This window comes from Notamacropus eugenii, chromosome 2 (assembly GCF_028372415.1).
Source record: "Notamacropus eugenii isolate mMacEug1 chromosome 2, mMacEug1.pri_v2, whole genome shotgun sequence".
NCBI lineage: Eukaryota > Metazoa > Chordata > Mammalia > Diprotodontia > Macropodidae > Notamacropus > Notamacropus eugenii.
In genome coordinates this window covers 333,412,943-333,438,543 of record NC_092873.1, presented here as the reverse complement: position 1 = coordinate 333,438,543, position 25,601 = coordinate 333,412,943, and the positions used below count along the sequence as shown (strand labels likewise).

Sequence of the window (25,601 nt, the reverse complement as noted above, 5' to 3'; positions counted from 1 at the left end):
AGCCAACCATAACTCTTAGTGGGAAAATGTGCTGCCCACAAGTGATACGAGATGGCTTTTGTTGGAGGTTAGGTAATGATTGCTCTAAGGACAAGGAAAGAAGGAGTGGAGAAAAACAACACACACACACACACACACACACACACAATCCCTTTGGATCAAGATGAAATAATCTAACAAAATGGATCAGAAGGAAGAATAGAGGGGAAACAGGAATAGCCAATTCTTCTCTCCTCTGGAACAAAAGCCCCTTCTTTCCTCACTAGCAGTCTATCACTCAGTGCCATGGTACTGTTTCATATCAAGATCTTAGAAATCATGACAAGCTGCATAGGTATTAGAGGTACAACCAGATGTGGCAGATTTTCCATTGTTGTGATTAGCCCGTGGAAAATATTACTAATGGTCTGTGTCAAGGGAGGCTTAACTGACCCCAACTGGCCAAACTCATCTGGCCACATTTCTGTAAGTCAGAGCCATTAAATGCTCCCTTTTGTTATTTCACAATAGCACCCCTTCCCCTAACCCCCTACTCCCAACCACCACCACCTTTTATGAGAGGTATGACGGCATAAAACTCAGTTCAGGCAAAGGAGAAATTCCATGACAACATGAGCAGGTGGGCTGAGAAGGAAGAAGTACATTTCCCTAGGAGGACTTTTATTTATGACCCAACTTTGATTATTTGTGGGTCTGGAGGACTGAAGAACTATGGATGACAGCCAAAGTACAGGTAATAAAAATGCATGAATACCTACAGCCTCATTTGAAACAATTCTCCAACCTCTTTTCTTATCCCAGCTTCCACTGAAACATCACAAAAGTAGCAAAATTAACTGATACGATCTTCATCTCATATTATACCCCAATCACTGACCTTTGCTGGTGGAAGGGTTAATTAGGTAGCAAAATGGCCAGGCAGAAACAAGGAGAAAAAGCAAAGGACCTCTATAATACACAAACAACATCAGCTCCCAAATAGCTGGAATTCAGCTCTTTTCACAGGGACTTTTTTTTTTTTTTTTTACAACTTATAGATTGTTATTGACAATAAATCTCTCCCCCAAGTCTCTCTTCCCCCAAAGACAGGCTTCAAAAGTCTTCTTGGTTTCTACATATCCCAGTCTCACCTTATGTAAAGGATAGCTGCCTAAGGTCCCTTCTGCAGTTTGCTCAAAGGTTTGTTAATTTGTTTGTTTTTAAAGGCAGTCCCAGACAAAATCAAAGCTCCCATTAAAGTCTGTATTTGAAATCCTAACACGCTGTGCAGCCTTCCCCCTCCTCCCTTTGTCCTAACCTGCCATTCTTTCCAAGAATGAATTACTCAAAACTTAAAGTTCAGATTCAGTTCAGAAGAGCATGGAAAAGTTTGATTGCTTTGTTGCACCTTAAATGACTTTCTCTGAATCTCTTGTGTCTATAATATTGGGGTAGAGATTTCAGTTCAATTTGCTCCAAATCCATAAACTTTCATTAAGTGCTTACTATATGTCAGACACTGTACCATGAATTGGGAATACAAAAAGAGGAAAAAAGATAATGCCTGCCTTTAAGGAGCTTACAATCTAATGGGGGAGACAATACACACACCGATATATACAAACCATGCTATATGCTGGATAAACAGTAGATAAAAGAGGAAAAATACTGAAATTAAGGGGTTAGGGAATGCTTGCTGTAGAAGATGGGATTTTAGTTGGAATTTCAAGGAAACCAAAGAGGTCAGTAGTTGAAGTAGAGAAAAGACAGCCTTCCAGTCATGGAGACAGCCAGAAAATAAAAGTATCTAGAACTACAGAACAGAACATCTTGTTAGTGGAATAGCCAGAAGGTCAGTGTCACTGGATTAGAGAGTATGTATCGGGTAGTAAGTTGTAAAAAGACTGGAAAGATAGGAGACTAGGTTATTAAGGTCTTTAGAAGTCAAGCACAGAATTTTATATTTGGTCCTATAGGCAAAAGGTAGCCACTGGGTTTGTTGAATATGGAAATGACATGATGGGACCTAACTTTTAGTGGCTGAATAGAGAATGGATTGGAGGAGGGAGAGATTTGAGGCAGGAAGACTTGCCAGCAAGTTACTGTAGTAATCAAGGTATAAGGTGTTGAGGGCCTACGCTACAATGGTAGCAATGTCAGAGAAGAAAATGGGGCATATTTAGGAGATGCTGCAAAGGTGAAATTGACAGACTTTGGATATGAGGGGTGAGAGATAGTGAGCGATTTGGCATAACTCGGTTAGTGAGCCTGAGGGACTGGGAAGATGATGCTGTACTCCTCAGTAATATGGAAGGTAAGGAAAGCAGAGGAAGGTTTAAGGGGAAAAATAATGAGTTCAGTTTTAACACATTGAGTTTAAGATGTTCCCTGGACAGTGAGTTCAAGATGTCTAAAAGACAATAAAGGACACAAAGAAGTAGCAGTCAGATAAGAGAAAAACCAGGAGAAAGTGATGTCCTGAAAATCTAGAGAAAAGAGAGTATTAAAGAGGACATAACAGTTTTAAAGTCTTCAGAGAATCCAAGGAGAATGAGGATTGAGAAAAGGCCATTGAATTTGCCAACTGAGAGATCATCAGTAACTTTAGAGACAGCAGTTTTGGTGGAATGATAAGGTCGGAAACCACATTGTAAAAGAGTGAGAGGAGACAAAGTGGATGTATCTATAATAAATAGTTATTTGAGAATTTTAGCTACAAAAGGCAAAAGAAAATAGGATAATATCAATGATAGCAGGATTGAGTGAGGGTTTCTTTTTTAGTAACAGGAGAGACATGGGCATGTTTTCAGGAAGTAGGGAATAAGCCAGTAGAAAGAAGGGGAGAGAGAGAGAGAGAGAGAGAAAGAGAGAGAGAGAGAGAGAGAGAGAGAGAGAGAGAGAGAGAGAGAGAGAATTAAAGGTAAGTGAGAGACTGGGGATGGCAAAAGGGGCAATCCATCAGAAGATACAAGATGGAATAGGATCACTTGAACAAGTAGAGGGCTTAGCCTTATTAAGCAATAAGACCACTTCATGTGAGACAAAGGTAGAGGCAAAAGGCAACTGAGTGAAAGGAGATGGGGAAGAGGAGAGAAGAAGGAGTTCATGGGGAATGACCTCAATTTTTCCTGTAAAGTATAAGGCAAGGTTCTCCATCAAGAGAATGAATAGAGGAGGAGCCATGGGAAGCTTCAGCAGGGATGAAAAAGTTTTGAACTGTGGAGAGTTAGATAGGGAGTCAATAAGAGAGGCACAATAAGGTTACCTAGCCTCAGTGAGTACCCATCTGAGGTCATACGACAAACTCGCAGTTGATCCAGATGGAACAATTGCATGACTTTCTCCACCTTCATTCATCATCACTGCATAGACATGAAGGCTACACATGGTGAGAGTGATCAAAGGCTGAAACTTGGCTGGAACTAACTGATGATATGATAAGGTGACTAGGGATTCAAAAGAGGAGGACAATGTAGAGTTAAATTGGATCACCAAAGAGTTGAGATGGGGAGAAAAGGGGAAAAAGTTTAGTGTAGGGGAGATGGCCTGAGAGAGACTTGAGGGGTCAAGGGATTGTAAGTCATGGTGAGGATGAAGAGTAGGATTATGTTAGAAAAGGCAGACAGAGATGAAAAGCAAATAGATTATGACCAGATGCGAGAACTTCAGAATTCTTAAACATGGAAGTACTTTTTTGAGTAGTGGAAGGATCAAGGGGTATGACCCTCTTTGTGTGTGCCTCAAGTGGCCTGGAGAAGTAGCTCATGGAGGAAAGTAAGTGGAGAAACTTAGCAGTTAGAGTATTTGAGAAAAAATCAATATGTATACTAACATCCCCTACTTTGAGAAAAGGAGCTGAGGAGAAGAGAAAAATCATAAACTAGGGTTCAAATTCATTGGTGGAAGTTTCCTGAGGGTTTGTAGACAGCCACTACCAGGATTTTGATTGGGTAGTAGATTTGAATAGCATGAAACTCAAAGGAAGAAATCTCATGAGTGTAATCTTCCTTACAAGGTTTCTGACCCTTCCAATTTACTTAGTATCCCAAAACTTGAAGCAATATTAATAATTCTCAAAAAGTATAGAATATAAGTTGATTGCTATTTCAAAAATAAATGGAGTTTTAGGATATTGATTTTTGTTTTTAAGTCCCATATAATCTTAAAATGGATTTTGAACATAATTGAAACAGTTTAACATTGTAATTTAAGAAATCCTCTTTCATTTACTGTTTTCCTGCATCCAGATAAGTAATGCAAAAGGGGAGGAAGAAGAGGATGAGGAGGAAGGGAAGGGGGGAAGTAGAGGAGAAAGAGAAATTTATATGGCTCTTTAAAGTTTATAAAGATCTAGAAGCAGCTGCTATAGTACAGAAGATAGAGTGATGCACCTAGAGTCAGGAAGACCTGAATTTGAATCCTGCATCAGTTAGCTTGCTTTGTGAGCCTCACTTAAGTAAATAATCCACTTGCTTAGTGTTTTAAAGCCTAGGTCTCCTTGACTCCAAGTCTTACATATCATCCAATACTTTATGCAGTCTGTCCCACCTATTTCAACATACAATCTATAATTCAGTATTTGTTCTTTGATAAGTCTTTAGAAAAGGATTTGTGCAATGAGAGGATAGATTTGTATATTTTGCAGTCTTGCAATAGATGATATTTCACTTTGGTAAGTTACATACCTATGCTTATTATATGATTGAAATATTTTTGTTGACCTATTAGTTGTTGCTGTGAAATGTATGGATCCCTACAAGCCATCTCCTGAAGCCAAGCTGGGAAGTCAGTGGGATCTTTGACTGTCATCGTGGTAGAGTTCCAAGAAAGGGAATGAAAATGAAAGTGTCTTCCCCAACAATCCAACAATTATATGGTGAGCATCTCATGTCATAATATGTCTGGCCAGCATTTTATCACGTTACCCAAGGAGTGTGCAAACCTAAGGTCTTAGCTGAGGATTAAATACTTTGTTTCCAGAATGAATGAAGTGAATGAATGAATGATCTGATGAATACATGAGGTAGTTCTCTAGGCACACCATTTTCCTACAATTTTCGAGATATTTTTCCTTCTAAGATCACTGGAAATATACAATAGGATTTCCAAATTGTTTTAATTAGGCAAAAGTAAAAATTGTCCTAGGCACATCATAATGTTTACATAGGAGCCCTCCCAACATTGTTTCTGTTGGAGTGACCAAAATTCCAGTCAGTGAACTTCAGTGTTTGGGTCCTATTTTTATGAATGAAATGTCATGATTCTGGTACTACAGGGCCAACTTGAATTCTGTCTCATCCTGATGTTCAACTTGATCTGAAGATTGTAGCTTCAGAATAAGTTACCAAATTTTTAACAGCATATGTGATACCAAAAGAAAGCAACACCAGTATTTTGGTGATTTTGTTATTAGAAATCAGAGATTTTTGTAGGAGAGAAAGGGAAGGATCAGTGTCCTTACTATTCAATAATAGTAATAATGAACTTTTAGCGTTGAAAGTAACTTTACACATTATAGCTAATATTACTAAAACATTGTTACCATTTTATAGTACTTTAGAGTTGGCAAAATATTTTATGTATTTTATCTCTCCTTACCATCACAACAACCCTGTGAGATAAGTACCATTATTATCCCCATTTTATAGATGAGGCAACTGAGACTGAATAGACTAAATGTCTTGCCTAGCATCACACAGCCAGAAACAGGCAATCATTACGCATGTATTAAGCATCTATTATGAGGAACCTCAAAAGACAGTTCCTGCCCTTGAGGAGCTTATAAACTAATGGAAGAGACAACATGCAAACAGCTTTGCATAAATAAGCTATAAAATACAAGATAAATCTGGGACAACTAGTTGGTGCAATGGATAGCTCTCTGGCCTTGGATTCAGGAAAACATCTTCATGGGTTCAAATCTGGTCTCAGACACTTAAAACCTGTGTCTGGGCAAGTCGTTTAACTTTGCTTGCCTCATCTCCTCTACTGTTGAATGAGCTGGAGAAGGAAATGGCAAACCACTCCAATATGTTTACTAAAAAACCCCAAAGTGGGATTACAAAGTTGGACAGGAATGAAATGACTGAACAACTGTAACAAAAGATAAATATGAAATAATCAACAGATGAAAGGTGCTAGAATTAAGAGGGAATAGAAAGGCTCCCTATAAAAGGTGGAATTTTAGCTTAGATTGAAGGAAGCTGGGAAAGGAAGGAGGCAGAGATGAGGAGGAAAAGCATTCCAGATATGGAGAACAGCTAAAAACAGTGCCTAGAATCAAGGAGTATCTTGGTTGAGGAACAGCAAGAAGGTCGCTGTTGGTGGATTGAAGAATATGTGGACATTAGGGGGTATAAAGTGTAAGAATACTGAAAAATTGGAGGAAGGAAAAGACGGAGATTATGAAGGATTTTGAATGCTAAAATAGATTTGTATATGATCCTGTGGGTGATAGTGAAGCAGGGAAGTTTATTGAGTAGGGGGAGTAACATGGTCAGACATGAACTTTACAAAAATCACATTAACAACTCAGCATAAGCAGGCCTTGAATAAGGAGAGACTTGTGGCATGCAGACAAAGCAGAAAGCTATCACAGTTGTTCAGGTGTGAGGAGACAAGGACCTGCACCAAGGTGGTGGAAGTACCAAAGAGAAGGGGGTATATTCCAGAAATGTTGCAATGCTGAAATCAAGAGGCTATCGCAATAAATTGTATGGCAGAGCCAGGGAAGGGTGGTGAGAGATAGTGAAGAGTTGAAGATGATACATAACTTGTAGCCTGAAAAATTGGAATGACTACAGTGCTCTTGACAGTAATAGAACAATTTGGAAGGTAAGAGGCTTAGAGAGAAAGACAATGAATTTAGTTTGGGGCAGGTTGAGTTTTGGATGTCTACTGCACATCCAGTTTAAGATGTCTGATAGGTAGTTGTAGATGCAAGACTGGATATCAACAGAGAGATTATTACTAGATAAATTGATTTAAGAGTCATTAGCATAACTAAATTTATGAGATTACCAAGTAAAGTAGTATAATGAAAAGAGTAAAGGATTTAGTATTTGTGATTGGTCCTCATGACACCACATCCTAATTGTCTGTGACCCTCACAACTGCCCTGGAAAATATTTGCTATGATTATTCTCATTTTATTAAAGAGGAAACAGGGACTAAGAAAAGTTAAGAAACTTCCCCAATACCAGAGAATTAAGTGTTACAAACAAGACTCAAGCCCAAGTCTTCATGATCTCAGATCCTGCATGATATCAGTATGCCACCTAACCAACTAGATTTCTCGCCTCTGGGTCAACCTTTCCCAAGACATTTCCACTATGTTTAAAAGGTCTCCATACACCTTTTCAGCTTTGACCCATGATGATCAGTCTAAAAATTTGAGGTTAGTCTGTACTTTCTCCCCTTTGAATGGAATGATGAGAATAAGTTGTCTTCAAAGTACAAAATGGACTGGATATTTGCCAACTCTTCACTCAGTAGTAGGAAGATCTGGCCTGGGACTGCTATTACTCTAACAGAACACCATCTTAGATGAAAGCATCATAGTTGGGAGTATGGTTTTTGCAAGTCTAGACACCAGCTGCTTCTTTGCAGGAAACAATGCTTACCTTGCAAATACGTATTAGCAAATAAGTGAGCTAGTCTATTCCTATCATCCTATCCCTGTTCTCTTAAATTACTAAGCACTAAAGTCTTTTACGTGTAGGTAAACACAAGAAACACTCCAGTCCTATGTTGTGCTTAATTGTTTTGCTTTTAAATGAAAGAAGATATAGCAGTAGATAGCAATAGACTTGTGTTTCTTCCTTTTACAGAAGATGAAGTTGTGAGCCTGTCTTAAACAAATACATTTAAAAAATTGATAAGAACTTTGAAAGAATATCCAAAAATCAGTTTTTTCTACAAGTTTTAAAGAATCTTCATGTTCATAGCTAAATTCCTTAATGTTGCTGAACCTCAGTTTATTTATCTGTAAAACAGGGATTATATTATGTGTACTACTACCTGTGGGGTTGTTTCCCTTTGTTTTATAAACCTTAAGAAGTGCTACATAATTGTAAACTGTTATGCTCATTTCAACAGCACATATATTAAAATTAGAACATTAAAGAAAAGATTAACTTGCTCCTGCACAAAGATTACATGTACATGTGTGTAGTGTTATGTGTTTTTCATTCAAAGAGTTTGGTGGAGAAACACTTCTAACTTAACATGAGTTGGAGAGGGGGAAGTTAAGAAAGAAGATAAGCCTGAAGAGAGAATAATAATGAACAAATCAAACTTCCTCATCCTCAAGAGAGAATTAAAACAGGGATGGAAGGGAAAATAAATAGAATTGAGGAGAATATCCATCAGTTGGGGAATGGTTGTATGAATTTGATGCATGAATATGATAGGATACTATTGCACTGAAAGAAATGACAAAAGAGAATTGCAGAGAATCCTAAGGAGGAAGAGATGTGGAAGGAAAATGAATAAAACTAAAACAATTTATAAAATGAGAACAATACTGTAAAGAAAAACAACTGTGAAAGACTTGTGGGATCTGATAGAAGCAACAACAAGGCACCTTCACAAGAGATATGATAAGCCACATTGCCTACCTCCTATTATGGTCACTGGATTTGCTTTGCTTGAATGGGTATGTTTGTTACGAGGTTGTTGTCATTCTCATGATTGTTCTTTTTCTTTCCTGTCATTAATGACTGGGAAGGAAGGGGAAGCAGGCCTAAAAGTGACAGTGATGCCAAAACTGGAAGGAGAAAAGAAGTAATTGGCACACATTTAAATATGCACAATGAGTAAAGGGGATTTAGAAGGAAACAAATAACCAGGAAAGTTTCAAAAATAGCAGCTTATATTTACTATATGATTTTTTTTAAAAAAGCAAGAAGTCTCAATAAGACAAGAAAAAGAACTGAAAAGTAGTAAATGACCATAGTAATTTAGTGTTTGATAAACCCAAAGATCCAAGCTTTGAGGGCAAAATCTTCCTATCTGACAAAAATTGCTGGGGAAACTGGAAAGCAGTTTGACAGAGATTTGGCATAGACCAACATCTCACACTTCTACCAAGATAAGGTCAAAATGGGTATGTGATTTAGCCATAAAGGGTGATATAAAAAAATTAATGAGGTATGGAAAATTTTACCTGTCAGATCAATGAATAAGAGAAGAGTTTATGACCAAATAACAAATAGAGATGATCACTGAAAGTATAATGAATAATTTTGATTCCTGAAAATTAAAAATATTTTGTATAAACAAAAGCAATGTAGCCAAAACTAGAAGGAAAGCAGAAAACTGGGACAGGGAATTATAACAAGCTTTCTGATAAAGACCTCATTTCTCGAATATATACAGAACTGAGCCAAATTTATAAAAGTAGGAGCCATTTCCTAGTTGACAAATGGTCAAAGGATATGAACAAGAAGTTTAAAAAAAAAAAATCTAAGTATCTACAGTCACATGAAAAATGCTCTAAATCACTATTGATTAGAGAAATGCAAATTAAATAATTCTAGGGTACCATCCCACACTTAACAGATTGGCTAACATTGAGAACATGACGAATACTGGAGGGAATATGGAGCAACAGGAATACTAATATACTGCTGATAGAGTTGTGAACTGGTCCAACCATCCTGGAGAACAATTTGGAACTATACCCAAAGGGTAAATTATGTATATCTTTTTGCCCAACAACAACACTACTACATCTATATACCAAAGAGATCAAAGAAAGAGCTCACATATGCACAAACATGTTTTAGCAGCTTTTATTGTGGCAGCAAAGAATTGGAAACTGAGGGGAAATCCACTAATTTGAGTTTAATTAAACAAGCTGTAGTATATAGTCATTACAGAATACTGTTCTTCAATAAGAAATGATAAACAGGAAGATTTTGGGAAAACGTGGAAAAACTTGTACAAACTGATGCAACTTGCAATGAGCAAATCCAAGGAAATGTTGTACACAGTATCAGCAATATTGTGATGATCAACAATGAATGCCTTGGCTCTTCTCAGAAACACAGTGATCCAAGACCAAGAACAAAGGACTCATGACGGAAAATGCTATCTATATGCAGACAGAATTGATGGACTCTGAAAGCAGATTGAAGTAAATTTTTTCACTCTATTCTTTCACGTGCTCTTTTTTTCTTTTGGTCTGTTTCTTCTTTCAGAGCCATGATATATGTGGAAATATTTTTTACATAATAGCAAATGTATAAACTGTATCAAACTGCCTACCATTTTTAGAAGAGGGGAAGGGAGAGATAAAACATTGGAATTCAAAATCTTGTAAACATTAATGCTCAAAATTCTCTTGATGTAACTGGAAAAAATAAAATATTATTAACAATTATTTTTAAAAAGAAAGAAATAATGCGAGGGATGAGTTTAGAAACATTTGGTAAAACCTCTATTGACTGATGCAAAATTAAGTGAGCAGAACCAGGATCTCATTTTACACAGTAACGACAATATTGTAATAATGATCAATTGTGATTGACTTAACAATTCTCAGTAATAAAAAGATACAAGCCAATTCTGAAAGACTCATGATGAAGAATACTATCCATCTGTAGAGTGATGAACTTTGAATGCGAATTGAAGTATAATTTTTCATTTTATTTCTCTTATTTTTTCCCATATGGCTAATATGGAAATATGTTCTGCATGATTTCACAGAATAATTTATATCACATTGCTTGCCTTTGTAGTGGGTAGGGAAGGGTCTGAAGGAAGGGAGAGAATTTGGGACTCAAAATTTGAAAAAGACTTTTAAAGCAAATAATACATTGGAGAAAACAAAAATTTAAAGCAATAAGTATGGAATAATGATTCATGTTTCACATACAGTCCTATTGTCTGTTTTACTTTGTGCAAAGAAATCCTCTTTTCTAGTACTAGGTAAAGAACTGAAAAATAAAATAAATATTCTTTTAAAATGAACTGTCAAAAGAAAAAGTGTTTTCCATTTCTGAGGATGAAATACATGATCATTTTAGTCTGCCCTAAGAGAAACATATAAGAAGGGTTAGGTTAGTTTGGCAAGAAGTGGAACCCATTAGTCAGGACAACTTATAAACAGTTCTGGTGGTCACATCAAACTTAATAACTGCTTGTTGGTTGATTGATCACAGATAAATTCATTAATTAACTCAGTAGTTTGTATACTCCATTTGTTCATTAAATGTTTAATAAACAATTTTTAAAATACCCTTTCAGTCAATATATATTGGGGATATAAATTCAAAAGCAAGCCAAGGAGCTGATTTTCTCTTACATTCACAGTTATGAGGCACATCTGAGGCCATTTATTCCCACTTATAATTCAACAAGAATACCCACTTTAGCAAAATAGATGAATGAATGGTGAGCTTGTTGTTTGTTGTTGTTTGTCCTGGACGAAAGATATTGGGAGGGTGATATATCGACCAGCAAGTTAATTGGATTTAAGTGAGGCAGGGCTGTGCAAAGTGATCAGTCTCACTCTCTTCTCCAAAGTCAGCTGAGTCCAGAGACAAGATATAGTTCAGGATGACTAAAGATGGCCCTAGTTGTAATGGGAGATATTGGTCTTTTTGAGCTAAGGTCCTTCCCAGCTGGCAGTTTGTGTGAGGCAACACCCATTCAGTGATTTAAGGTTAGGTAAGAATTGAGGCAAAAGATAGCCAAATTTGCCTACCCTAGGTTTCTGGACAGAACACAAACAATTACTGTTTACATTTACTAAGAGCTATCAAAATCCAAACAATGAGCAAATGAGGCTTGGATCTCACTATTGGCCAATCAGTCAGAGCTGGTGATTTAGGCTTAAAGGCTTAGTCTAGAAGCTCCATTTGAATTCCAATGGGTTTTATCAAAGTCTAGTTTTCCAGGTTCTAGTTCAAGAAATAATAAATAAAACTACATTAGACAGAAGAGCTAATTGTTCCAGTTTTGTTTTTAAGGGGGGAAATGATAGAATAAATAAGTAGGGAAGAAAAATCTAACCTCTGAATCCCAAGATATCTTGTGAGATTTAAGCAATCAAAATTTATATTCCTTTGGACAGAGCACCCATATGTAACAGTATGATTCTCCATGTAGTAAAAGGGAGAGGAGAAGGAAGGAAGGAAAAAAGGAAGGAATGAAAGAAGGAAGGAAGGAAGCAATTATCTCTTATTTACACACATGCAAATTATCTTCTTGGCAAACTATCTCTTTTATATTTTAATCTGTCAACCACCTAGTACAGATGTCTGCCACATGCTCCCAATATCTATTGATGAATACTTAAACAATGCAAATGATTTGATACTTTAATACATATGTATATATGCATGTATATATATGTACATATACACACATTTGTATATATGTATCTATATAGATCTATATACATCGATAGATGATAGATAGATAGATAGATAGATAGATAGATAGATAGATGGATAGATGCACACAAACACACACCTGTGTATGTGTGTATATAAAATGTACTTCCCAAAATTTTGTTTAATCTTCCATGGACTCCAGATTTCCAGGAGGCAAGATAGTGAAATAAGAAGTAAGTAGCTCTTGCTCTCCCTTATAGAGCACTAAAAACTCAGAAAATATCATCCCAGGAAAAACCCTGGAACAGTTGAGTAAGCAGAAATATGAGGTTCAACAGTCTTTTAACCTGGGAAGCTTGGGGGATTAATAGGAAAGGTCCCTCTCGCTTTGGTGGAAGGAAAGCAGTAAAGGACAGGAGGTACTCCAGTAAACCAGTGACAAGCCCCACCTCTGCAAACCTGTGGGAGATCCTGAGCCCCAGGGTGGTAAAGCAAGCAAGCACCAACACCAGACCCCATGAATGCTTTGGCACATGCAGGGGAACTGGTAAACTCCAGCAACCAAACCTCACAGTGCTTCAGCACAACTCCAAGAAGGTAGGCATCATCCAGCAGCTCAACCTCCTGGTGCTTCAGAGCAGTCATCCTCCAGAGGAAAGACCCACTCCACCCTGAGAGCTTCAGTCTTGCTGACCCCAGCTCAGCACCAGGTAAGCTGACAGACACCTACAACCTTCAGGTCTCAGCACCTGAAGCCCTAGCACACAAAGCTAGGGAGCAGGTCCCTGGGCCCCAGTATAAGAAACTGGATCAGTGTCCCCTGTGTTACAATAGGAAAGCTCCCCTTTAAAGCCATTGACAATGGACAATGACCATAGATTCATATTATAGGGACAGGGAAGATCAAAGTACAAATTCAGATGTGGACAATATTGTCAACATACTCACATCTGAGACCTCAAAGAAGAATACGAACCGGTCTTAAGACAAAAAAAAACCTTCTTGAAAGAGCTCAAGAAGTAATTTAAAACTCAAATAAGAGAGATAAATGAAAAATTGAGAAAACAAATGAGGAATAAAAAGAAACAGTCAAGAGTTTGGAAAAGGAAGGGAAAAAATTGAGTGAAGAAAACAACTCCTTAAAAATAGAATTGTCAGGCCAAAGCCAAGATGGCAGAATAGAAGGACAGACCTGCTCTAGCTGTAGCTCTGTAGCCCATAAAAAACCTGTAAAAAAATGACTCTAAACAAATTCTGGAGTAGTAGAAACCACAAAAGACAGAGTGAAAGAGATTTCCAGTCCAAGATAGCCTGGAAACTGACAGGAAAGATCTATCCTACCAGACTTGGAACGGAGCACAACCTATGGAGTGGAGCCCAGCCTTGGCCACACTGCAGTAAGAACAGGAATGGAGCAGGCTTCAGGGTGTGAAATCAGAGGCAGCAGCTGTGGTTCCCAGATTTTTCAACCCACAAACACCAAAGACACCTTCAAAAGTCAGTGAGAAATCTCTTTCATCTGGGTGAGAAGGGAGCAGGGTCCAGCCCTAGCCTTGACCCTAAGTCCTGTCCTAGAGGCACTGGGGGAATCAAGTAACTGATCTAGAACTCAGCCATGAGTGGCAGCCCTGGGGTGAGGAGGTGCACTGGTGTGATAGAGCTGGAGGCAGTCGTGGAGAGGGAACCTTACTCGTATATCCTGGACAGAAAAGCTTGTGTTTGCTCCCAGACCAGAGTGCAGGCCAGGAGAGAGGTAAAATCCTCTCCGTTGATTGCGCCTCCTTAGGGGAATTGAGAACTCACCAGACCCTACAGTATACATTCCACTTGATAAAGAATTCAAAAGTCAAGTAACTGGCTGGGAAAATGCATCAAAAAGGGGAAAAATAAGACTATAGAAGGTGGCTTTCTTGAACAGATATTTTCTTCAGTCCTCTCTGATGAGAAGGAGCAAAGCATACTGTTGGAGGAAGACATAAAGGTCAAGGCCTCTACACCTAAAACCTAGAAAATAAATTTGCAATGGTCTCAGGTCATGGAAGAACTCAAAATTGATTTTAAAAATCAAGTATGAGAGGTGGAGGAAAAATTGAGAAGAAAAATGAGAGCGATGCAATAAAATCATAAAAAGCCAAATATGCTGAAGAAAACAACACATTTAAAAATAAACTGAAATGGCAAAAGAGGTCCAAAAAGTCAACGAGGAGAAGAATGATTTAAAAAGCAGAATCAGCCAAATGGAATCAGCTCACTTAAGAAAATAGTCCTTTAAAATTTAGAATGGAGCAGATGGAAGCTAATGACTTTATGATGAACCAAGAAATTACAAAACAAAACCTAAAGAATGAAAAAATAGAAGACAATGTGAAATATCTCATTGGAAAAACAACTGACCTGGAAAATAGATCCAAGAGAGATAGTTTAAAAATTATATGGCTACCTGAAAGCCATGATCAAATAAAGATGTAGGGGATAAGAGGGGAGGTGAGAAGGGAAAAGTGAAGTTTACTCTCATCACATTTGGCTCAAGGAGGGGATAACATGCTCACTCAATTTGGTAAGAAAATCTTTCTAACACTACCAGAAAATAGGGGAGAAGGGGATAAGTGGGGTATGGGAAGATGATAGAAAGCAGAGAAAATTGGAGGAGAGAGTAATCAAAAGAAAACACTTTTGGGGAGGGTCAATGTCAAAAGAGAAGAGAATAAATGAGGGGGCAGGACATGATGGAGGGAAATATAGTTAGTCTTTCACAACATGACTATTATGGAAGTCTTTTACAAAAATACTTATGTATAGCCTATATTGAATTGCTTGCCTTCTCAGTGGGGATGGGCAGGGAAAGAGGAAGGGAGAAAAGTTGCAACTCAGAGTTTTAGGAATGAATGTTGAGAATTGTTTTTACATGCAACTGGGAAATATGAAATACAGGCAATGGGGTACAGAAGTCTATCTTGTCCTACAAGAAAAGAGAGAAGATGGGAATAATGGAAGAGAAGGATGTGATAGAAGAGAGGGAAGATTAGGGGAAAGGTTAATCAGAATGTATGATGTTTTAGGGTGGGAGGAGGGGAGAGATGGAGAGAAAAATTGGAACTCAAAATCTTATGGGAATGAATGTTGAAAACTAAAAATTAATTAATTAATTTTAAAAAATTAAAATTGTCCAAGTGGACAAGGAGGCACAAAGACTCATTGAAGAGAAATAACTCCTTAAAAAAGAAAATTAACCAAATAGAAAAGGCCACGCAAAAGCCAATTTAAGAAAACATTCCTTTAAAAATTTGAACTCGTTAATGGAAGCTAATGGCTCTATGAGACATCAAGAAGCAGTCAAACACAATCAAAAGAGTGAAAAAAAATAAAAGAAAATATACAATGCCTCATTGGAAAAACAACTGACCAGGAAAATAGATCCAGGAGAGATAATCTAAGATTTTTTGGTCTACCTGAAACCTATTATCAAAAAGAGAACGTGGGCAGCTTCTTTCAAAAAAGCATTAAGGATTTTGCCCTGAGGTCCTAGAACTCAAGAGGAAAATAACCATTGAAAGAATCCACCAATAACCTCCTGAAAGAGATCCAAATTGAAAATGCCAAGGAATACTGTAGCCGTATTAAAAAATATTTATCAGGCCAAGAAGATAATACTTCAAGCAACCAGAAAAAAAACAATTTAAATAAGGAACCACAATCAGGATTATGCAAGACATTGCAGCTTCTAAAATAAAAGATCAGAGGGCTTGGAATGTGGTATTCTGGAAGACAAGGGGGCTTGAATTACAACAAAGGATCAACTCTACAGTGAAATTGAGCATAATTTTTCAGAAGAGGAGGTAATTATTCAGTGAAATAGAAGACCTCCAATTTTTCCTGATAAAAACACCAGAGCTTAAAAGAAATTTTGATCTTCAAATACAAGACTCAAGAGAGACATAAAAAGGTAAACAGAGAAGAAGAAAAAAAATGGTATTCCATAAGAGCAAACTGTTTATTTCCCCACAAGGGAAGATGATTCTTGTAACTCTTGAGAAATGTATTTTGATTATGACATTTAGAAGGGGTAGACATAGTCAAAAGGTTTAAATATAAGCTGGCTTTGATGAGATGATAAAAAAATCTAATTAAGTGGTACAAAGGGATTGTACTATGAGAAGAGGAAAGGAGGAGGCATAAAAGGGTAAATTGCATCACATGAAGACATATAAAGATCTGTTACAGAAGAGGGAAAGAAAAGAGGAAGGTTAATATTATTTGAACTTTACTCTCATCAGATTTGACTCAAAGAGCGAATAACATACTCATGTATAGAAATCTAACTTGCCCTATAGGAAGTAGAAGGGAAAACGAGAAATAAAAGGGAGAAGTGGAGAGAAGGGAGGGAAGAAACAGTGAGGGAAAAGGGAAAGAAAAGGGATGGGATAATGGAAGAGAGGGCAGATTGAGGGAGCCTATTTTTAAATACTTATTTCATTCATGAGAGGTTTCAAAAATTTGAAAAAGCGTCAATCAATAATAGATTAATTGATTTACCTTTCATCTGATACCTTGCCTTACAAATGTGAGATATTGTTAAGGTTCTTTGACTTGCCATATAAAAATACTGTCTCTCACAATTAAACCATAATTTTGTTTCTAACTCATTCTTATTAGCAATCTCTTCTTCATTCTGTTTCTCCTACAACTAGTACAAATTTGAGTACTATATTGCCTTTCTCTGGACAGAAAGATAAATGATAGTAGATAGATAGGTAAGTAGATAAAGAAAAGAAGGAATGAATAGGTAAACAAGTAAATGAATGAATCAATGAAAAAATAAATAAATGCTATTAGAAATTTATGTAACACTTGAAAATTGGCAGTGTACTTTCCAAACATCATATTCATTCACAACAATTCCTACAGGAATTATTGTCCCTGCCCTCTACCCTTTACAGATAAAGTAATTCAGATTCGAAAAGGTTAAATGATTTGTTCATGGTCATACAGCTAGTAATTGTCAGGGTCAAATAAAAGTCTTCTGAACTCCATATGATGACGTCTGTCTGCTATATTATGACGTTTTTCTGTCTATGTGTGGAAACACACACATATACATATAAATTCAAGTGTGGAATATATATACACACACATATAAACATTCATACATGTCTGCACACATATTATGAATATGTACATACATGCACACATACATGTACACACAAGTATGCATGCTCACAAACACAATCATGTATATGATATATATATATTATGATCATGATCATAATGTATGTCTGTGTAATTGCAAAACTCCAAAAGCTTTCTTACTACCTAGATTTAATGATACATATTTAAATCACTTTCTCAGAGATGTTGGGAGAGCATGTGTTTATGCTTATTTTTGCAACTGAATTCTTGAGTTACTGGGGTAATTGATATTCCTTAATACCTTGTTGTAATCTCAGAATCTTTCTTCATTTTTAATGGCTAGATGGATTTCAGAGAATCTCCCTTAGGCCATAAGTTTCTTAACTAATATAGTAATGAACGTGTAGTCATCACGCAGTGTAAATATTCGATGATTAATTCTTTTATTTAGTACCTAAGCAACCTTTTGTCTTCAGATAACCTCCCTCAGTCACATCTTTTTCCTCCAATATTTCAGGTGGCTGTTATCTATACTCAGTCTGATAAGGAAGGCTCTTGTTGGCTTTTCTCCCTTTAATGCACAGCCATGCACATTTTTCTAAACAGAATTTAGTAGAATTAAACTTATAATTTATTTTGCGTAGCAAAGAGTGAAGAGAGTTAGTATTTATTTGTGCTTGTCTCATTGACTTAAGGGGCAACTAGATGGCACAGTGAATAGGACACCAGCCCTGTAATTAGGAGGTCAAATCTGGCCTCATACACTTATTAGCTATGTTACCCTGTACAAGTCATCTAACCCTGTTTGCGTCAGTTCCCCATTTGAAAAATGAGCAAGGAGAAGAAAATTGCAAACTGCTCTAGTATTTTTGCCAAGAAAACCTCAAACAGGGTCACAGAAAGTTAAATGTGACTAATTGACAAAAATAGGTCTGACCGATTAAAGATAGAAACCAACGTGGCTAATGGAGGGGAGAAAGAGGTAAAAGAAAACTTATTTGCTTTTTAACTTGGAAAGTGACCTTACAAATTCTGCTATTTAAACTATTGAGACTAGAAAAAGTGGATATTAGTCAACTCTCAAATTAATGCTAAGATCTTGCCCATAAATGCTATTGAGTCATTCTTTTCCTGAGATTTAATAACACATATAAATGAAATTTTCAAATTAAAAAAATTATTTTAAAGTTTATACCTGTCTTAAAAAATAAAAGGAAATAGTCTTTTGCACAAATGCAGATTTTTCGTATGAACCAAAGCCCAAAGCCAAATCAAGAAACAAGACTCAAAAAGTGTTCAAATACATCTGATTCGGCCCCTTAATTTGAGGCTTATAAAATTAAACTGAGTCATTCTAGTTCACACATAGTAAGGGCCAACAGAGCTAACAGGTGAATTAGTTTTCTTGATGTCCAACCAGAGCTCTTTTTCACACATAAAAGGTCTCTCTAGGAAATAAAAATAGCTAAGCCATCATTTTCTATCCTATGGCATATCTTGAAAGGAAACTTAATTTTATTATTTGCTTCCAGTTTACCTTTCAGATTGCATTAAAAGAAGTCAGTAGTATTACAAAAGTGTTAATGGTCTGTACAAGTTGTGATGAGAAGTTTGTGTTGGAGTGTTTCTTAAAGTTAATTTAGACCAGATAAATCGGACTTAATCACAAATGGAAATATCCTTTTAAATTCTGATGGTCTCCTTGCCATAACTCTCCATTCCTGTTTCCCCCTCCTCAACATCCCCAACTTCTCCCCCACCCCCACCATGGCTGTATTCTCTGGCTTAAGGTTTCATTATAAATGGAATTCCAATTCATCCAATTTCACGCATTGGAAAATGTGGAGATTTTCACTGAGTTGGAAAACTCACAAGGGATGGAATGGTGCATGTTTCTAATCCCCAAAGCTCAGAATTCTGACCGAAATCAGACCTTTGGGGGTTTGAGCTCATTTACATTTCATAAAATGCAACTTCCTATTTCTAGATAATAAAAAGCTTTGAAAGTCCCAAGGAAATGGTTCAAAAGGCATCCAAGACATCAAATAACTCTCACAAAACCCCCATTTGATGAGTTAAGTATAAAGGAATCAGAAACATATGGATTGTATTTCCCTTAAAATACACATAGGTTTAAAAATGAAGGGGGGAAAAATGGCTGGTACAGCATGGTTCAGGTTTTTCCGAACCCAAAACATTTGGAAAACAGTTCAAGATGGTTAATGAATCCAAAAGAGAGCCAGGTCTGCCCCTTCCTACTGGAAGGAGAATTATACAGGATTTTAGTTCAGTGTGTGTGGGGCAGGGAGAGGGGGTTCTGCTGGATTACTGACATCTCTCTTTTCACAGCTCATCATACAAACAATGATTCCTTAGAGATTCAAGAATAAAGAACAATACTGAAAGAGAAGGTAGATCTGGCTGAGAAGCAGACTTCAGTCTGGATTCCATGTCAAGTAATTCATGTTTCACCCTAGTCCCTGGCAGTCATCATATTCTCTGATTTGGTCATTCCAGATTGAAGGAAGATGCAAAAAGAGAAATAGAAAGGGGTAAAGGAAAACTAGAAGGAGGAGAAAAAAGGAAAATAAAATGTTAAAGGGGAAGGAGAAGGAAAAGTAGAAGAAGGAAAGAGGAAAAAGAGGAGAACACGAGAAATAATAGAAGGATGAGAAAGATGTGACAGTGGGGAAAAAAAGAGGAGCAAGAGGAAAGGGGGAAAGGAGTTAAAGGAGAGCTTCAAATATTGCTAGAAATTTTTCCTCAAAGAAGATATTTAAATTTCAAGTCCTTTCAGAAGTGAAAAGTAACTAAACTGTGTTCCCAGGCCCAATGTTATAGTGTCATCATTTTGGTGCTACTATAAACTCTTCCTTGGCACTGGGTATAGGAGTGTAGGCTGTGTTCAGGGAAGACTAGTACCTCTGATGCGATGGCTGCTGACCCTTTTACAGGGCTGGTTTTCACCTTTGGTATCCACCTGTTCTGCCTAACTCTCACTTGTGGCTCTGTGAAGTTGTAGCATGTGCTGTGGCCACACACCAGTAAACCATTTCAGCAGATGGGCTAAACCAAATTGAGAGTAACTGAGGGGTCTCATACCCATTAATGTGTTACTGGGATGTCTACTCCAAGTGTATGAAGACTTCCCTTGGTGCAATGAGCAGATAAGAACAAACTGTTCCAACAGCTGTGAAGGTAGCTGAAGCAGGGACTGTGGAGTGCTTAGAGATGGTTACACATCAAAGATACCAAGATCATCCACTGCATCTTGATCCATTACTAGTTGTCTGGATTTTGTCTTGCCACTAGACCGTGATGACTCTGGAGGAGAGATTGAGGCAACTTCATGCAACTTTTCCCCACTTAAGTCCAATTTATGCACAACTCAAAAAACGTCACACATAACATTTTTACCAATCTCGAAATCCCATGGTGACAAGAAAGTCACGAAGTAACAGGTTCAGATACACTGGGAGCTGTAGTCACAATCCTTTACACAATAGGCTCAGGCCATAGGGTGTTTTTCTCACTGGATGCAGCAGTGAGATTTGATAGCTCCCTGGGCATCTGAGCAGCCTTTTAAGGATCACACTGCTCACCTCCTGTTGTAAGGAAGGGGCTAGAAAAGGTGACCTAAAAATTGTCACTTACCCCACCCTGGCCTGATTACCATAGCAGGTAGGGATCTCCCTCTGTGGTGGAAAAAAAATGTACAAAAACTTTTGTAAAGATGATTCCACTCACCATCAAAACATGAAATGTGTACACTCTTACAGACAACATAAAATTCACTAGACGTGAAAATGAACAGCTCTTGATGTAAGATAACTCAGAAGGCATCACATCTAAAAAACAGTAGTGCTCAGCAAAAAAAGGCTAACAAATGAAGGTAAGCTTGCTGAAATTAGAGCTGGATACATGGTTTTCTTGAGTGACCACAGTGAAGGGGAGTGCTGTGAAGCTTCTATATGCTGTGCAATCACACTAATCTAGTCAACAAGCTTGTATGCCTACCAAAAGGAGTGAACAACAGGCTCATGATGATGTGAATGCCACTTGCAGGAAAACATCATGCCACCATCATCAGGCCTTATACTTTCACCATGAGGAACCCTGATGCAGTCAAAGAAAAATTATATGAAGACTTGGAGACCCTTATCATCAGTGTGCCAAAAGAAGATAAGCTTATAATTCTGGGTGATTTTAATTCTAGTATAAGGTCAGAATACCATATTTAGCAGCCCTTGGGAGGAATGGAAGCAGAAACAGCAACAGCAATGGTCACTTACGACTGAAAATTGGGCATCTCATGACCTCATCACCAACACTGTTTTCTGTTTATCTAAATGACAGAAAACTTCATGGGTGCACCCTCACAGGAAACAATGGTACTTAACAGGTTATGTGATTTTTAAGGAGAAGAGACAAGACAGGATTTGAGAGTGACGAAGGCAATGAATAGCACAGAGTGCAAGATTGATCCTCACTAAGCTAAATATTCACATTCAACAGAAGCAAAATGTTTCCAAGTAAAAATGACTACCAGAAGAAGTGATATCAACAGATTAGAGTTCTTCTCTGAGAGGGAACAATTTGTTTCTAACTTGGTAGGAAAGTTGAACAAACATACAGTTAGCCACAGTGGAGCAGAAAAGGAGTGGGCGGCTTTCAGAGATTTGGAGAATAGAACTGCATTAGCTCCTCTAGGTCAGAACACCCATAAACATCAAGACTGGTTAGATGAAAATGATGGGGAAATTCAGAAGCTGCTAAATGAAAAATAAGAATTCCACAGAATTTACCAGGAGGACAATTTATTCTTCTCCGAGAAGGTAGCATTTAATTACATGAAAAGTAAAGTACAAGCAAAGCTTAGAGAGATGCAGGATTCTTGGATCTGTAAGAAGGAAGATGAAATTCATTTTTATGCTGAAAGTAACAATCCAAAGCACTTTTATGATGCCCTGAAGGCTATTTATTGGCCAAAGACTGGTGAGACATCTCAAACACTCAGTGCTGATGGAGCTACATTGATTAGTGATGATGACACGATCCTAGAGTGTTACTGACCATCACCAACCCATGCTGAAGTCATTGACTGTTTACCTCAGGTTAAAATCAACCTCTCCTACCTTAAGTTCCAACTAAATAAGAGGTTTTGAATGCCTTTCATGGGGCAAAGTACTTAAGTGCTGACTCTATTCCAGATGATATTTACAAGATGGGGGATCTTTGCTCATACAAAAGCTGACTGAAATTCTTTGGATTATATGGCAACAGGAGATTACCCCCTTCTTGAATTAAAAGATGCCTCTTGTCCATCTCTACAAAGGTAAAGGAAACAGACTGTCCTGTAACAATCACAGGAGGGTCTCTCTCTTAGTCATTGCTGGAAAGATTCTTGCCAGAATCCTCCTTAATAGGTTGTTCCTTCACCTTGAAAATGGTCATCTACCAGAGAGCCAGTGTGGCTTCAGAAACAATCAAGTAACAGTCAGTATGATGTTTGCTGCCCAACAACTCCAGCAGAAACACCAGGAGCAGAACAGAGGTGTATATACAATGTTTGTACATCTGACCAAGGCTTTTGATACTATCAGTCATGACAGCTTATGGAAAAATTATGTCCAAATTTAGTTGCCTGGATAAGTTTATCATCATTGCTTGTCAATTTCATGATGACATGCTTGTCCAGGTTCTGGATAACGGACAGTGTTCTTGTGCTTTTCCTGTCACAAATGGAGTGAAACAAAGGTTTGTGCCTCCTTCCATGCTTTTTAACTTCATGTTTTCAGCCATTTTGTCAAATGCTTTCAAGAGGGTGAACATGGCATCAAGGACAGCTACCACACTGATAGTGAATTCTTCAACTTGAAAAGGCTACAAAACAAGATCAAAAAGTAGACGGAGTGTTGGTGCATGATTTTCTGTTTGCAGAGGACTGAGCATTCAGTGCAGCCTCTGAAGCTGGGTTGAAGCTGTTTGTATTAATTTTGGCCTAACACTCAGCATCGTGAAAACACAGGTGCTCCATCAACCACTACGACACCATCTATATATGGAGCCATCAGTTCCAGCAAACAGAGAAGTTCTGAATGTTTTAGGTAGGTTCATTTAACTTTGTAATGTACTTTCCAGGGATATACACATAGATAATGAGGGTGACATACACAATGCCAGATCTAACTCATTGTTTGGGAGGTTCCATAGGAAGTGTGAGAGAGAAGAGATATTAGACTGGCCACCAAACTGAAGGTCTAGGGAGTCATTGTGCTGACCTCATTGTTGTATGCCTGTGAAAACTGGACAGTATATGAGCACCATGCCAGGAAACTGAGTTACTTCCATCTGAATTACCTTAAGAAGATTCTGAATATCACTTGGCATGATAAGATACACTGACTTTCTTGAACTAAATTGCCAAGCATTCAAACTCTACATTGGTGGATGCAATTTCTATGGGCTGGCCATGTTTGTCAAAAAGACTATTTCATAGAGAAGTCTCACAGGACAAGCATTCACATCATGGTCAGAAGAAGTGATGCTAGGATACTCTCATGGTCTCTTTTAAGAATTTTGGAATGGACTGTGTGACATGGGAGAAACCAACCCAGGATGACTTGCTCACATCAGAGAAGATGTTATGCTATATGAACAAAGCAGAATTGAAGTAGTTCAAAAGAAATGCAAGATATGCAAATTTAAACAATCCACCCCAAATATTCACATGGATTATTTGTGTCTGACCAGTGCTAGAACATTCCAAACTCATGTTGTTCTGATTAGTCACAGTCAGACACAGTATAACTTCACTCTAGCACTGTGATGTTGTTTGGGTCCTCTTTCAGAATGAAGGATAACAACCAATCGACCAGTTTGGCACTGGGCACTGGGAAATACAGTGCTCACATTAAATGGATCTAGTAGAAATGATGAGATCTCAACTGCCTGTGAACATGGAAGCGACCATTTATAGGCATTTTTTCAAAATCTTCCTCCAAAATGAATATAGTCCTGATACTGAAACAAGAAAGAGATCAGAGAAGAATCCTACAAAACAGCATCCTTAGCCAAGTCAAAAAAAATGGGTAAAATATCCGCAAAAAGGCTACACCTATTGATTGAAAAAAATTATACATTATGATTTAGTTACATTTCCACTAAAATGTAAGATTGATTTAATATAAGAAAACTGCAAAAATAATAGACAATACAAATATTAAAAAGAAACAATTATATTAGCAGTAGATTCTAAGAAAAGCTTTCAAGAAAATTCAGGTCTCTTATCTCTCACTCTATTTTTTTTTCCCCATGACATGTTACCTTCTCTGGTTCACTAACCATCTTGAAATTTAGAATAAATTGACTGATTGGGATGTAATATGGACAAGTTATTTACTTAGTCAAAATAAATGAATAGGATGATTAGGATAGACCTCAAGTAGGAGGAGAATTGAGATCTGAAGGAAGCCAGGGATTATGAGAGGAAGAAATAAAGCTGTAGTATATTCCAGTCATGGGGAATACACTATGTTCAAAAGCATGGAAATAAATGATGGGATGCTGTGAAAGGAGAGCAAGTCTTCACAAAAACCCTTTTATGGATTTTAAAGGTTTATTCCTTTTGTGAGGTAGGAATGCCATGGTATAGAGAACAGCTATGGAACACAGTAGCTTCAAGTTTGAATCATATCTTTACACAAGGAAGGGATGTCGTTGCTTTCACTCCAATGAGGTTACTTCCCAGAAGAAAATCAAGAGTCAAATGATTATTAGGGGAAATAAAAAATCAGTCACTCTTTAGAGCTGGCATTCAGAAAGAGACAAAGAGGATAATATATATACATCTACAATGAATACTAACTCACATAGAGAGACAAAGATATACAGTGCACATTACATTTTTATGTATGCATATGTGTGTTTATATAGGTATAGGAACATATATGTATATATATGCATATATATGTATATGTATGTGTATATATGTATATATATACATATATACGTATATACATATATAAGTGTTGGGTAAATAGCTTATCTTTCCTGTTAGACTGTCACTTCTTTTAGGGAAAATATGTCATTGTTTATATTTTTTTTAATTTACTTTTTACTGATTTCTAGACTTAAGAAAGTGATGGAGAAAAT

The 25,601-nt window shown here is 37.3% G+C and overlaps 1 long non-coding RNA gene and 1 other non-coding gene across 3 annotated transcripts in view; both read left to right on the top strand.

Annotated features, from left to right (window-relative positions):
- Nucleotides 1-523: 523 nt before the first annotated feature.
- The window catches only part of LOC140523978 (uncharacterized), a 114,406-nt gene continuing 89,328 nt past the window's right edge, over nt 524-25,601 (top strand). For both annotated transcript variants that reach the window (XR_011973530.1, XR_011973531.1), the window contains exons 1-2: nt 524-733; nt 4,708-4,855. This is a non-coding gene — a long non-coding RNA (uncharacterized lncRNA). The remainder of the gene's footprint in view (nt 734-4,707; nt 4,856-25,601) is intronic.
- LOC140530574 (U6 spliceosomal RNA) lies at nt 8,061-8,166 on the top strand. Its single transcript, XR_011976008.1, has one exon. It is a non-coding gene; the product is annotated as a U6 spliceosomal RNA (small nuclear RNA).